The sequence below is a fragment of the Euleptes europaea genome, chromosome 9 (assembly GCF_029931775.1).
Source record: "Euleptes europaea isolate rEulEur1 chromosome 9, rEulEur1.hap1, whole genome shotgun sequence".
NCBI classification, from domain to species: domain Eukaryota; kingdom Metazoa; phylum Chordata; class Lepidosauria; order Squamata; family Sphaerodactylidae; genus Euleptes; species Euleptes europaea.
The window spans coordinates 13,699,583-13,712,148 of record NC_079320.1 but is presented as its reverse complement, the minus strand read 5'-3'; positions in this window follow the sequence as shown (position 1 = coordinate 13,712,148).

Here is a 12,566-nt window from a genome sequence, read left to right as displayed (position 1 = left end):
GCTAGTCATAGCTCTCTCAGCCCCACCTACTTCACAGGGTGTCTGTTGTTGAGAGGGGAAGGGAAGGTGACTGTAAGCCGGTTTGATTCTTCCTTAAGTGGTAGAGAAAGCATATAAAAACTCCTCCTCCTCCTCCTCCTCCTCTTCTTCTTCTTCTTCTTCTTCTTCTTCTTCTTCTTCTTCTTCTTCTTCTTCTTCTTCTTCTTCTTCTTCTTCTTCTTCTTCTTCTTCTTCTTCTTCTTCTACGCTTTAATGGCAGAGGGCCCAAGGAGACATGATGGAGTTCCCAGGTTGGACAAGAGAATGCTGCTGCCATTTTAGAGCCTAATGTGGGCAGTTTCAAAATACCACACGAGGTAAAACCAGGTGTCCTTCCCCACCCCTGTGTCTTTTCCAATGCTGAAACATCTGCTGGGGGGCAGCCATTTCAGCTCTTGAAAAGGCACGGAGGGGGGAGGAGCACTAGTGCTCGGACCCACTGTGCTGCACCCTTGCGGCATCTTTACATCGCTTGTGCTAGGCTCCAAAATGGCAGCGGCATGCCCGGGTCTCACTCAGGACACTGCAACATCTAATTGTTGCCAAAGTGGGAATTCGAACCTGCATCTCTGAGAACCTGGTTTGACACTCCTTCCACTCAACACCGGCTCGTCGCCTTCCAGGAGCCACATAATGCTGAAAGCAGTTGAGCATCAGTTAAAGAAAAGAAAAAAATAAGGAGAGAACATAGTGGGTGAGGGGAAATTGACCTGCTGAAGACATTATAGTATCCTGGTGAGAGAAGATTTGCATCAGGGGGATAAATGGCAATTGTTTATCCACCCATGATTCATTGCGGACCTGCAACTTTTGGGGATGATAAGTCTGATCAACCATACACCGCTAATATAAATGTCACAAGATAAGTGTATAAAAAAACAAGAGTCCAGTAGCACCTTAAAGACTAACAAAATTTCTGGCAGGGTATGAACATTAGCTGTGGCTCATGAAAGCTCATACCCTGCCAGAAACTTTGTTAGTCTTTAAGGTGCTACTGGACTCTGGCTCTTTTCTACTGCTATTGACATACTAACACCTGCCCATCATGATCTATCAAGATAAGTATATGTGAAACTCTTTGAAACTTCTCGCAATACAATCCGAAGCAGAGTTACACCTTCAACACACGTAGAAGTGTAACTTTGCTTAGGATTGTTTCAGATGGATAGCCATGTTGGTCTGCAATAAGCTAGATTCAAGTCCAGCAGCAACAATATTTTTGGGGTATAAGCTTTCAAGAATCAAAGCTCTTGTATCTGACTAAGGGAACTGCTGGACTCGAACCTAGCTCTTCATTTAGGATATTACTATAAAGCACTTTATAAATGCAAAGTATTATCATTCAAATAATCTGACAGAAGTTCAGAAAGCCTGCAGTGAGCACATCAGCTGCTTCCCCAGGAACAAGCAGATCTGCCAAAATTAAATTAAATATTAACATCCTCTGCTTAAGAGTTGCACCACCGCGTAATATGTGAGCCCTTAATGAACCGCCATTTATTTACACCTCAAACAAAGCGGGCCCTCGGCTGCCTGAAAGTAGTTAAATTGCCCTCTTCCTGGTGAAATTTATTGCCATTTAAACATGCCAAAAGGCCATTCTGCCGGTCATTACAATAATCTATCATTTCTGCAACTGCCGGTATCCTGCTCCGTGGTCAAATTCAATCTGAGAAGGGTCAACAGAATTTTTTCCACCAAATGCTTCCCCCCTCGACTGTCATCAATTTACTTTTGTCAACAAAAAGGGCATTACCACCGAATGAAATAGAAGATCCCCCTTAAGACCTCTGGCAAACAACAGGAGCTGCTCAGACGAACAGCATCTCTCTTGCCGCTGTGCGCAAGTGTGTGTTTTTTTTTGTATGTGTGTGTGTGTTGTGCCACTCATGCAAGGGCCCACTAGTCTGTCGGCAACAGAAGCCATGAATTTGGCATCCTGTCCATCTCTGAACACCCCGACAAATGAAAGCCATACATAATTGCCACAGATGCTATTAATAATCCAGGGCTCCCATTCATCAGCAAAGATGCCATTTTGTGTAGGGATACATTTTTCTTTAGGAGTTTATGATTACCTTTAAAAAGAATTAATGACTTTGACATTCTTCTCTTCCCTTCCATTTGCTCCTCCTCTCCGATATTTTTTTTTTCTTGGCTTCTCATATGCTCCTAGACATGACTTGTAAAAGGGTGTGTACATGCAAAAATGATCCACTGTCAAGGGTATGAGACTGGGTGGGGCGGATATGAGAATAAATCGATCAGACAATGTACTCCCTGCTTCTTGTTGATACTTCTTCACTTTGATGTTTTAGCTAGGTAAGAAGGAAGAACAGATGGGGTTGCCACAGGTGGGAGGGTTTTGGGGCAGAGCCTGAGGAGGGCAGAGTTTGGGGAGGGTCCAATTGCCAAAGCGGCCACTTTCCCCAGGTGATCTCTACCGGCTGGAGATCAGTTGTAATAGCAGGAGATCTCCAGCTAGTACCTGGAGGTCACACACATATACATAAAGTACCACTGATACACTGAATATAATGGCTTATGTAATTTCAAAAATGAGATTTCCAACAAATAATTCAAGTTATGCACCAAAACCATCTATACAAGTTGCACCAAAACAATCTATACAAGTTGCACCAAAACAATCTAGCAAGTTTACGAGTTTTCGCGAATCTTATCCTTGTTCCGCTAATTGCATTAGCTTCATCAGAAGTCTGTTGCTGCTGTACAGGAAAATCTTGGCTTTCTGATTTTGCTCCTGTTGCTTTAAAACAGATTTTTTCAACAAAAATTACACACATTAATTAACACCTTCATTCATAAGGGATACATCTGACTTTAAAAGTAAAGCTGAAAATCTGAAAGTATCTACAGAATCAATTTTTGTGATGGTAGGTGTTACGTCTCTTTACACTAGGATACCTCAGGATGAGTAGTGATTTGTTTGAAATTACATAAACCATTATATTCAGTGTATCAGTGGTACTTTATGAATATGTGTGTTCCAGGTACCACTCCCCTTCTGGTAGTGTATACTTAGTACCTGGAGGTTGGCAACCCTAAAAACCCTAAGAACAGACCTTACTAGGGTTGCCAGCTCTGAGTTGGGAAATTCCTGGATATTTGGGGATGAAGCATTGGGGAGGGTGAGGTTTGGGGAAGGGAGGAACCTCAGCAGGGTATAATGCCATACAGCCCACCCTCCAAAGCTGCCGTTTTCTCCAGGGGAACTGGAGATCCCTGTCATCTGGGGATCAGTTGTAATTCTGGGAGATCTCCAGGTACCACCTGCACGTTTGCAGCCCTATAGGCCTTACTGGTATTCTGAATTTGGCTCAAAGCCAATTAAACAATGAAAGTGAAGAACAATTTTATCCCATCAGCTATAATGCTGATGCAGGAAGCACTTAAGGGGTAATTAGGGGTGGTTCCTACAGACCCAGCTATAGTAATCACCCCTACTTTGTGAGTGGTAGCACTTAACACCAGGGTAACCCTTCTTGGAGCAACCGAATTGCAGCATTCATCAGTTAATATAGTGCTGAGTATTTATTTGGAATATTTGAATGTCCAGTGAACCTACGGCATCAATATTCCTAGAGAAGAATGGTATGCAGTTCTGAATGCTTGTGAGCAAATCCGTTTTCACTTCAGTCATCTCACACCATCTGCATGGTGGGAGGAGGCTATGAAATTGGTTTGTCTAACCTGGGTTTATGTTATTTATTTATTTATAGCCCTCCTGTCTCAGTGAAACTCAAGTCAATACAATCCATAGGACGAGATGTATAATAAGCAATGTAATAGGAATAGTATGGCAGAAATCTGACACAAAGCATAAGTATGAAATATGACATGTTAAACCAGCAGTAGATGGTATTACATAAGTAGAAAAACAACACTCTGCGAACAACATAATGCGTACAGCGACAGACATCCGGACACCAAGAAAGGTAACATTTTGTAATTTGGTTTGGCTACAGAAAAAAAGAAGAAGGAGCTCTAAGCTGCAGAGTTGGCTGGCGCATGTTTCAGGGCTGCTACTAGAAAAAGAAGAAGAGTTGGTTTTTATATGCTGACTTTCTCTACCACTTAAGGAAGAATCAAACCAGCTTACAATCCCCTTCCCTTCCCCTCCCAACAACAGACACCCTGTGAGGTAGGTTGGGCTGAGAGAGCTGTGACTAGCCCAAGGTCACCCAGCTGGCTTCATGTGTAGGAGTGGGGAAATCAACCTGGTTCCCCAGATTAGCCTCCGCCGCCCATGTGGAGGAGTGGGGAATCAAACCCAGTTCTCCAGATCAGACTCCACTGATCCAAACCAGTGCTCTTAATCACTACACCATGCTGGCTGCTATTCATTGTAAATCTGATGCCCTATCCTGTGTGATTGGTTCTGCACTCATAACACCCGCTCATTTATTCATCTAAATAGGCTTGCCAGGGGTTCCGCAGGCAACCCTTTCTTCCCACTGCCATTCAGAGCAGCAGTGGGAGAATTTTCTTCTTTAAAAAGTGGCATGTGTGGTGTGACATCACATTGCTCTCTGAATCGATGGAAACACTATGATAAAACCATAGAGTTTCCAGTCATTCCTAGATCAATGTGTCATTGGAGAACCAGCATGGAGTAGTGGTTAAGAGTGGTGGTTTGGAGCGGTGGACTCTGATCTGGAGAACCGGGTTTGATGCCCCACTCCTCCACATGAGTGGCGGAGGCTAATCTGGTGAACTGGATTTGTTTCCCCACTCCTTCACATGAAGCCAGCTGGGTGATCCCTCTCAGCCCCACCTACCTCACAGGGTGTCTGTTATGGGGTAGGGGAAGGGAAGGTGACTGTAAGCCGGTTTGATTCTCCCTTAAGTGGAAGAGAAAGTTGGCATATAAAAACCAACTCTTCTTCTTCTTGTTCTTCTTCTTGTTGTTGTTCTTCTTCTGGTTTCTCCTGTAAAGGACATCACGACCCATGTCACTGACCCACATCTCCCACAGATTGCCAGCCATCAGCTGGCAACCCAACATCTAAAAATGAACAGATTGTCACACTACCATGAGTTTCCAGGACTTTCCCCTACAAAATGTCCTTGTAAAGGGGTCCCAGAATAACTTCCCTCTTGAGGAAGTGGAACTAGGAAACAATATCATTATAAAAGCGTCCATTGGTAGCTTATTCATCCCTTTAACTATACTGCTGCGGCAAAAACTACACCCCATAGTTTCCTCAGATACTGCAAGTACAAAGAACCTAACAATTTATTCTGAGAAAATGAAAGCTAGTGAGGTGAGACAGGGAGGTATTAAAAACTTAATGAACATTAAATATATGGTGAACCGCTGAAGTGCAGCTGAGACTAAAGGCAGAGTCCTCGGTATTCCATCTTCGATTATTTTATAAAATCTCTCCACTGTCTGATTTTTAGTGATGTGTGTGTTTGTGTTTGTGGTGGGGAGAATGGCAAGAAGGGAAAAAATAAAGGAAAGTTTCCCCTCTGTGTAAATGTGCTGTAACTAAAAAGACAGAGGTGCCTTCCAGACCCAGTGTGGTGTAGTGGTTAAGAGCGGTGGTTTGGAGCAGTGGAGTCTGATCTGGAGAACCGGGTTTGAGTCCCCACTCCTCCACATGAGCGGTGGACACTAATCTTGTGATCTGGATTTGTTTCCCCACTTCTACACAAGGACCCAGCTGGGCGACCTTGGGCTAGACACAGCTCTGTCAGCCCCACCTACTTCACAGGGTGTCTGTTGTGCGGAGGGGAAAGGAAGGTGATTGTAGACTCTACCTAGGACCCTGGAGAGCAGCTGCCTGTCTGACTTGACAATACTGACATTGATGGACTAATAGTCTGATTCAGTGTGGTCACTTCATGCATTTATGTGCATGTGTGCAAATATACTAATAAAACCAGAAGTGGTGTTTTTGTTTGTTTGTTTGTTTAAAACACTTTTAAAATGTAATAAAAAGAGGGCTCTGTACATAACAATCCATGCATATCTTTGTACTAATTGGCCAGAAAGGTGAAAGGTGGGAAAAGGCTTAATTCTTACATAGTGGTTGCGAATAATGTGTGTGTAAAAAGCCATCAAGTCACAGCCCACTTACAGTGACCCCTCATGGGGTTTTCAAGGCACATGAACACATGAATACATGAACACATGAAGCTGCCTTATACTGAATCAGACCCTTGGTCCATCAAAATCAGTATTGTCTACTCAGACCAGCAGCAGCTCTCCAGGGTCTCAGGCAGGGGTCTTTCACATCACCTACTTGCCTAGTCCCTTTAACTGGAAATGCCAGGGATTGAACCAGGACCTTCCGCATGCCAAGTGGATGCTCTATCACTGAGCCATGCCCCTCCCTAACAAAAAAAGAGGCTTGAGCTATTGCTTTTAAAAGAATGGACTAGACACTTACTTTCTACAACTACAGGCAACTGGTAAAATTTGTTCACCTCTAAAACACATGGCTGGTATACTGAACTTCTTTCTCCATTCAGAACTGAGGACAACTTTTTTACCATGTTCCCTGCTTTTGCCAGCTGCGCTCTCTGCCAAAATAAACTTAAGTCTTATCTTTGCCTTGCTGCCGAAGACTGAGTTACAAAGGAGAAAATTCAGAAAATCCAATGCTGCACCAAGCTTCACCCCACCTCAACCTCTTACACTGTATTTCCAAACTGAGGGTTTATCAAACTGAGAAGGTGATGACAGTCTGACATAGACCCTTTATGCTGGACCCAATATAAAACAAGGGCACATTTATGAAACTTATTAACTTTGCCAATAATTTCTGTCTGAGTTGCAACTGTTCTTCAGGGCAAGAGGCAAAGGATTTATAGTGGCAGGATAGATTTTAGGAAAGCACATTTGTGAGTCGACACTTGAGAATTGGGAGGGGGTGGGGTGATCTCTTGAGGTTCAGGCTATACATGATGCTACTAACATACCTCTTTAGAGAGCCAGTGTGATGTAGTGATTATGGGCGGTAGTTTGCAGCAGTGGACTCTGATCTGGAGAACCGGGTTTGATTCCCCACTCCTCCACATGAGCGGAGGAGGCTAATCTGGTGAACCGGGTTGGTTTCCCTGCTCCTACACATGAAGCCACCTGGGTGACCTTGGGCTAGTCACAGCTCTCTTAGAGCTCTCTCAGCCCCACCTACCTGTCTGTTGTGGGGAGGAGGAGGGAAGGTGATTGTAAGCCGGTTTGATTCTTCCTTAAGTAATAGAGAAAGTTGGCTTATAAAAATCAACTCTTCTTTATATTCAGATTTGTCCCAATCCCACAAAAAGCAAGACTGGTGGTGTAAAGAGCCATCAAGTTGCAGCTGACTTACGGCAATCCTGTAGGGTTTTCAAGACAAGAAATGTTCAGAGGTGGTTGACTGCCTCCGTGTAGCATCCCAGGACTTCCGTGGAGGTCTACCATCCAAATACTAACCAGGGCTGACCCTGCTTGGCTTCTGAGATCTGATGAGCAGGAGTGAGGTGGGAGTATATATGGGGCCAGATTTTTTTTTTGGGGGGGGGAGGAACACACACATGGGGTGAGGCCTGAACCTTGATTGCACCATGCCATTTCCTTTCCATAGCTTCTTTCTCTCCCCCCCTGCTCCCCTCATCACTTCCAGTATGGAAACCAGCTGGGGAGAACAATTCTGAGAGAAAGGTGGGACAACGCATAGTTAAATTGTGGAACTCCCTGCCCCAGGATGTGGTGATGGCTGCCAACTTGGAAGCCTTTAAGAGAAGAGTACACATGTTCATGGAGGATAGGGCTATCCATGGCTACTAGTAAAAATGGCTACTAGTCATGATGCATGCCTATTCTCTCCAGGATCAGAGGAACATGCCTATTACATTAGGTGCTGTGGAACACAGGCAGGATAATGTTGTTGCAGTCGTCTTATTTGTGGGCTTCCTAGAGGCACCTGGTTGGAGCTTCCAGTTACCCTTTAAAATACACATGGAAGTAGATGGCTGTTTTAATGTATTTTCAAGGGAAATGTGGCTATGCATGCCCTTCTCAGTTGTGTTTGGGTGGTTTCCACTCAGGTTATCTATATTGGAGTACCAAATATCTATTGTTCACAGTGCTCTGTGAATGAGGTAAGATAGTTCGCAAGGGACGTTTGGCCAAACATTCTGGAGTTAAATGCACATGGTCCATTGCACATCAAAGTTCAAATTGCTCCGGGCAGCAGAGATTTAAAGGAAGCCTTCCTCTTTATTGTATTCTATTGCAAACTAGGCCTGTCTTTATAGAGAATTTCCAGACTGTACATTGAGGATGAAAGGCGGTCCTGTACACAGTATAGAAATAGTCTATGTGGAACCAAATTTCTTCCCAGTACACTTCCTTGGATCTAAGGACCCACAGATTGAAAGTTATGGGTCGTCTGGTAAAGGCTGATAGTGCTGATCTGTGACTCTCTCCCCTGTAGGTAACAAATTTCCTGAGCCCTATTCAAACCCTTCTGTGACTTTTTTGGAAAGAAGAGACAAGGTTGACCATTCTCCTGCATGAATGCTACCAGATTTAGCAGGGCTGTGTGTGTGTTTGTTAAGTGCCGTCAAGTCGCTTCTGACTCATGGCGACCCTCCAAATCAAAGTCCTCCAAAACGTCCTATCTTTAACAGCCTTGCTCAGGTCTTGCAAACTGAGGGCTGTGGCTTCCTTTATAGAGTCAATCCATATCTTATTGGGTCTTCCTCTTTTCCTGCTGCCTTCAACTTTTCCTAGCATGGTTGTCTTTTCCAGTGACTCGTTTCTTCTCATAATGTGACCAAAGTACGACAGCCTCAGTTTAGTCATTTTAGCTTCTAGGGCCAGTGTGTGTTAGTCATAAGTCAGATGTGACTTGACATTACCTTCCACCACCACCAGGTATCTATTTTCACCCAATATGTGGTCACTCATAATGTGACCCAAGTACAATAGCCTCAGTTTGGTCAGTTTAGCTTCTAGAATCAGTTCAGGCTTGATTTGATCCACTTCATTTGATCCACTTGATCAAATCAGGCTTGATTTGAACAAACACACTTGTTTGTTTTTTTGGTGGTCCAGGGTATCCGTAACACTCTCCTCCAACACCACGTTTCAAAGGAATCTACTTTCTTCCTGTCAGCTTTCTTAATTGTCCAGCTTTCACACCCATGCATAGTAATAGGGAACATGATGGTGTGAATTAACTTGATCTTGATTGCCAGCAACACATCCTTACACTTCAGAATCTTTTCTAGCTCCTTCATGGCTGCCCTTCCCAGTCTCAATCTCCTTCTGATTTCTTGGCAGCAGGGCTGGTGGGAGGAATGAAAATATAATAGATTAGATTTAGTTTAGGGTTGCCAGTTCTGGGTTGGGAAATTCCTGGAGATTTGGGGGCAGAGCCTGGGGGAAGGCAGGGTTTGGGAAGGGGAGGGACCTCGGTGAGGTATAATGCCATAGAGTGCGCCTACCAAAGTAGTCATTTCCTCCAGGGGAACTGGAGAATAAGATGTAATTCTGGGAGATCTCTACGCCCCACCTGGAGGTTAGCATCCCTAATTTAGTTAGCGAGTTAATTATTTTATCCTAGTAACCTAGTGGTTCTTCAGCAGCAGCATCATACAAGTAGGAACTGCTGTTCTTTGCACCTATTGGCAATCCAGCAATTGCTGAACTCATACCCTCTCCATAAATGCTTTCCTAGTGCTCTGTCAATTAGATTGACTTTTTTTTTAAGCCAATGTTTGCATAGTCTATTGTGCTGCATCAGTGCAAAGCATTATTCATTAACTGGAGAAGATGTGAGATCCTTCTTTACAGCCTCTCCACTTCTGCTTGAGTGGTATTGCTGTGTTCGGCTCAACAGTCGCTACATTTCACTCTGCAGACAGTTAAGCTCTTCAGAACTTTTTCCAACATAGATCATCAGAACATCCAACTGTAACCAGCAGCATTTGGTTCTTGCTATAATGCAAGGTGGCCAACGTCAGTCAATTAATTGCTTAGCAGTGCAATCTTAACAGAGTTACGTCTTTCGAAGCTCATTTATGTTCTTTGCGTTTAAAGCTGCACGACAGGTAGATATTCAGTATGTGAATACTGATTTCATATTGATGTGCCAGCACTGATATATTATTTTATTTAATATTTATCTATCTATTTATTTGGTAGTGGAGAATGCTGTCAAGTTGCACTTATGGTGACCTTGTAGGGTTTTCAAGGTAAGAGACGTTCAGAGGTGGCTTGCCATTGCCTGCCTCTGCATAGCGACTCTGGTATTCCTTGGTGGTCTCCCATCCAAGTACCAACTAGGGTACCTGCTTAGCTTCCGAGATCTGATGAGATTGGGCTAGCCTGAGCCATCCAGGTCAAAGCATTGGAAGGGGAGGGGCTGTGGCTCAGAGGTAGAGCATCTGCTTGGCATGCAGAAGGTCCCAGGTTCAATCCCCAGCATCTCCAGTTAAAGGGACTAGGTAAGTAGGTGATGATAAAGACCTCTGTTTAGGCCTTATACCTAAATAATATCAATGAACACTAGTCACAATCATTTTCAGTGCTGTCCTATGCAGAGTCACTCTAGGACGCTTTCACACATCCTGAATAATGCACTTTCAATCCACTTTCAATCCACTTTAACAATTGTTTGCAAGTGGATTTTGCCATTTCAGACAGTAAAATCCAGCTGCCAGGTGCATTGAAAGTGGATTGAAAGTGCATTATTCAGGATGTATGAAAGCACTCTTTGATCTCAATGCCTGTAGACCGGAGTAATTCTGCACAGGAGTACACTGTATTGTACACTATTTACTGACCACAATTCTGCATGCCATTCACAATATTTAAAAACAAAACCAACATCACAGTGTGTAAAAAAAGGGGAACCCCCTAAAACAATCCAAAACCGGTCCAACATGCATTAAAACTACAGGGAATATTTCAGGCCAAAATAAGGCTACATAACCATGAAAAAGTAAATGAGAAAAATTAGTAAACCATTAGCTCACAAAGTATTAAAAACAACAAGTGAAATATGCATTTTCAGTTATGAACACAACAGTTTTAAACAGAAGGTCCGGAACAAATGCTGGAGTATTTCTTTTAAAGGGAATGTTGGAACAGGTTCTTTAAGAAAACAATTTCCAAAGTGTTTATTTAATAACTCAGTAATCTTCCCAAGGCATGTGAACAGAAAGGCTCTGAGAAAGAACAGTGGTGAAAGGAGTCTATTCTCTGCAGACTAGGAAAATTTCCAGAGGGGCTCTGCTTGACTAAAATTCTAGACCTACAACTTGACATTTGTAGGTTATCCTACAGATGGGGGCGAGGGAGGGAACAGCAGCAAAGTCTGTTGGCTAATTCAAGACATTTTACAAATTTACAGTGGATTGCAAACATATACTTTTAAAGAAGCCTGTCTCAGACTGTGTGGGGTTTTGATCAATATGTTGACTAGGGGTGTTTATTTGGATACACCTGAGTTGAAAATATACTGGAAAGATACCTTATCAGTAGTGTATTCGGCATCCCAAATATATCTGGGAATTTTTCAGGATACAGTAAAAATGGTCCCGAAAAATCCCAGAAATATTCAAGATTTACGAGGAATATTGGAAGCCAGCATTTGCAGGCTTCTAGGGACTGTTCCTCCCCCTTTGTTTTTGCTTGGGGGGGGGGGTTTCTATGGGCTTTTCAGGCTGCTTGTGTCAATTTCTAGTCTTTGTCAATTTTAAGATTTTTCTTTTCTTTACTAAAGTTGCTTTTGTGTCCCCTTTGCAGTTTTTACAGTGCTGCTCAGTGCTTGGATTTGTTCTGCTGTGGTTTACCCACCTTTACCAAGCTGCTAAAAAAAATCACAGAAAGTGGGGTGCTTTTCAATGCAATTGAAGATGAAGGTGAAAAGTCACCCCTTTTTGATCCAGAGGGGTTGTGTCTAAATGGTAGACCATCTGCTTTGAATGAAAAGGTCCCTAAATCAATCCCCAGGATCTCCAGGAAAAGGATCAGGTAGTAGGTGATATGAAAAAAAAACTTGAGACCCTGGAAAGCTGCTGCCAGTCAGAGTGGACAATATTGACCTTAATAAAAGAATGGCCTAACTCAGTATAAGGCAACTGCTTCAATGCAGCTCTCTTTCTCTGGATCGCTATTTAATCCCATTTGCTACTGTACGGGATTACATGCTTCAGTTTTCTAACTTCATAGTACAATCATAGTCTTACACTGTGTAATCTATATGTGTAATTTTTGCTGTCACTTAACCTTCATATTTGAAGTGTGGGAAAAACACATGTACAAATTGTATTAGAAGTATAGCCAGCATCCCAAACAAGCATGTGTGTGTTTGTAAAGTGCAGTCAAGTTCCAGCTGATTTATGGTGACCCAGAGTAGGGTTTTCAAGGCAAGAGACTAACAAAGGTGGTTTGCCATTGCCTTCCTCTGCATAGGAACCCTGGTATTCCTTTGTGATCTCCCATCCATGTACTAACCAGGGCCAGCCCTGCTTAGCTTCTGCGATCTGACAAGATCAGGCTAGCCTGG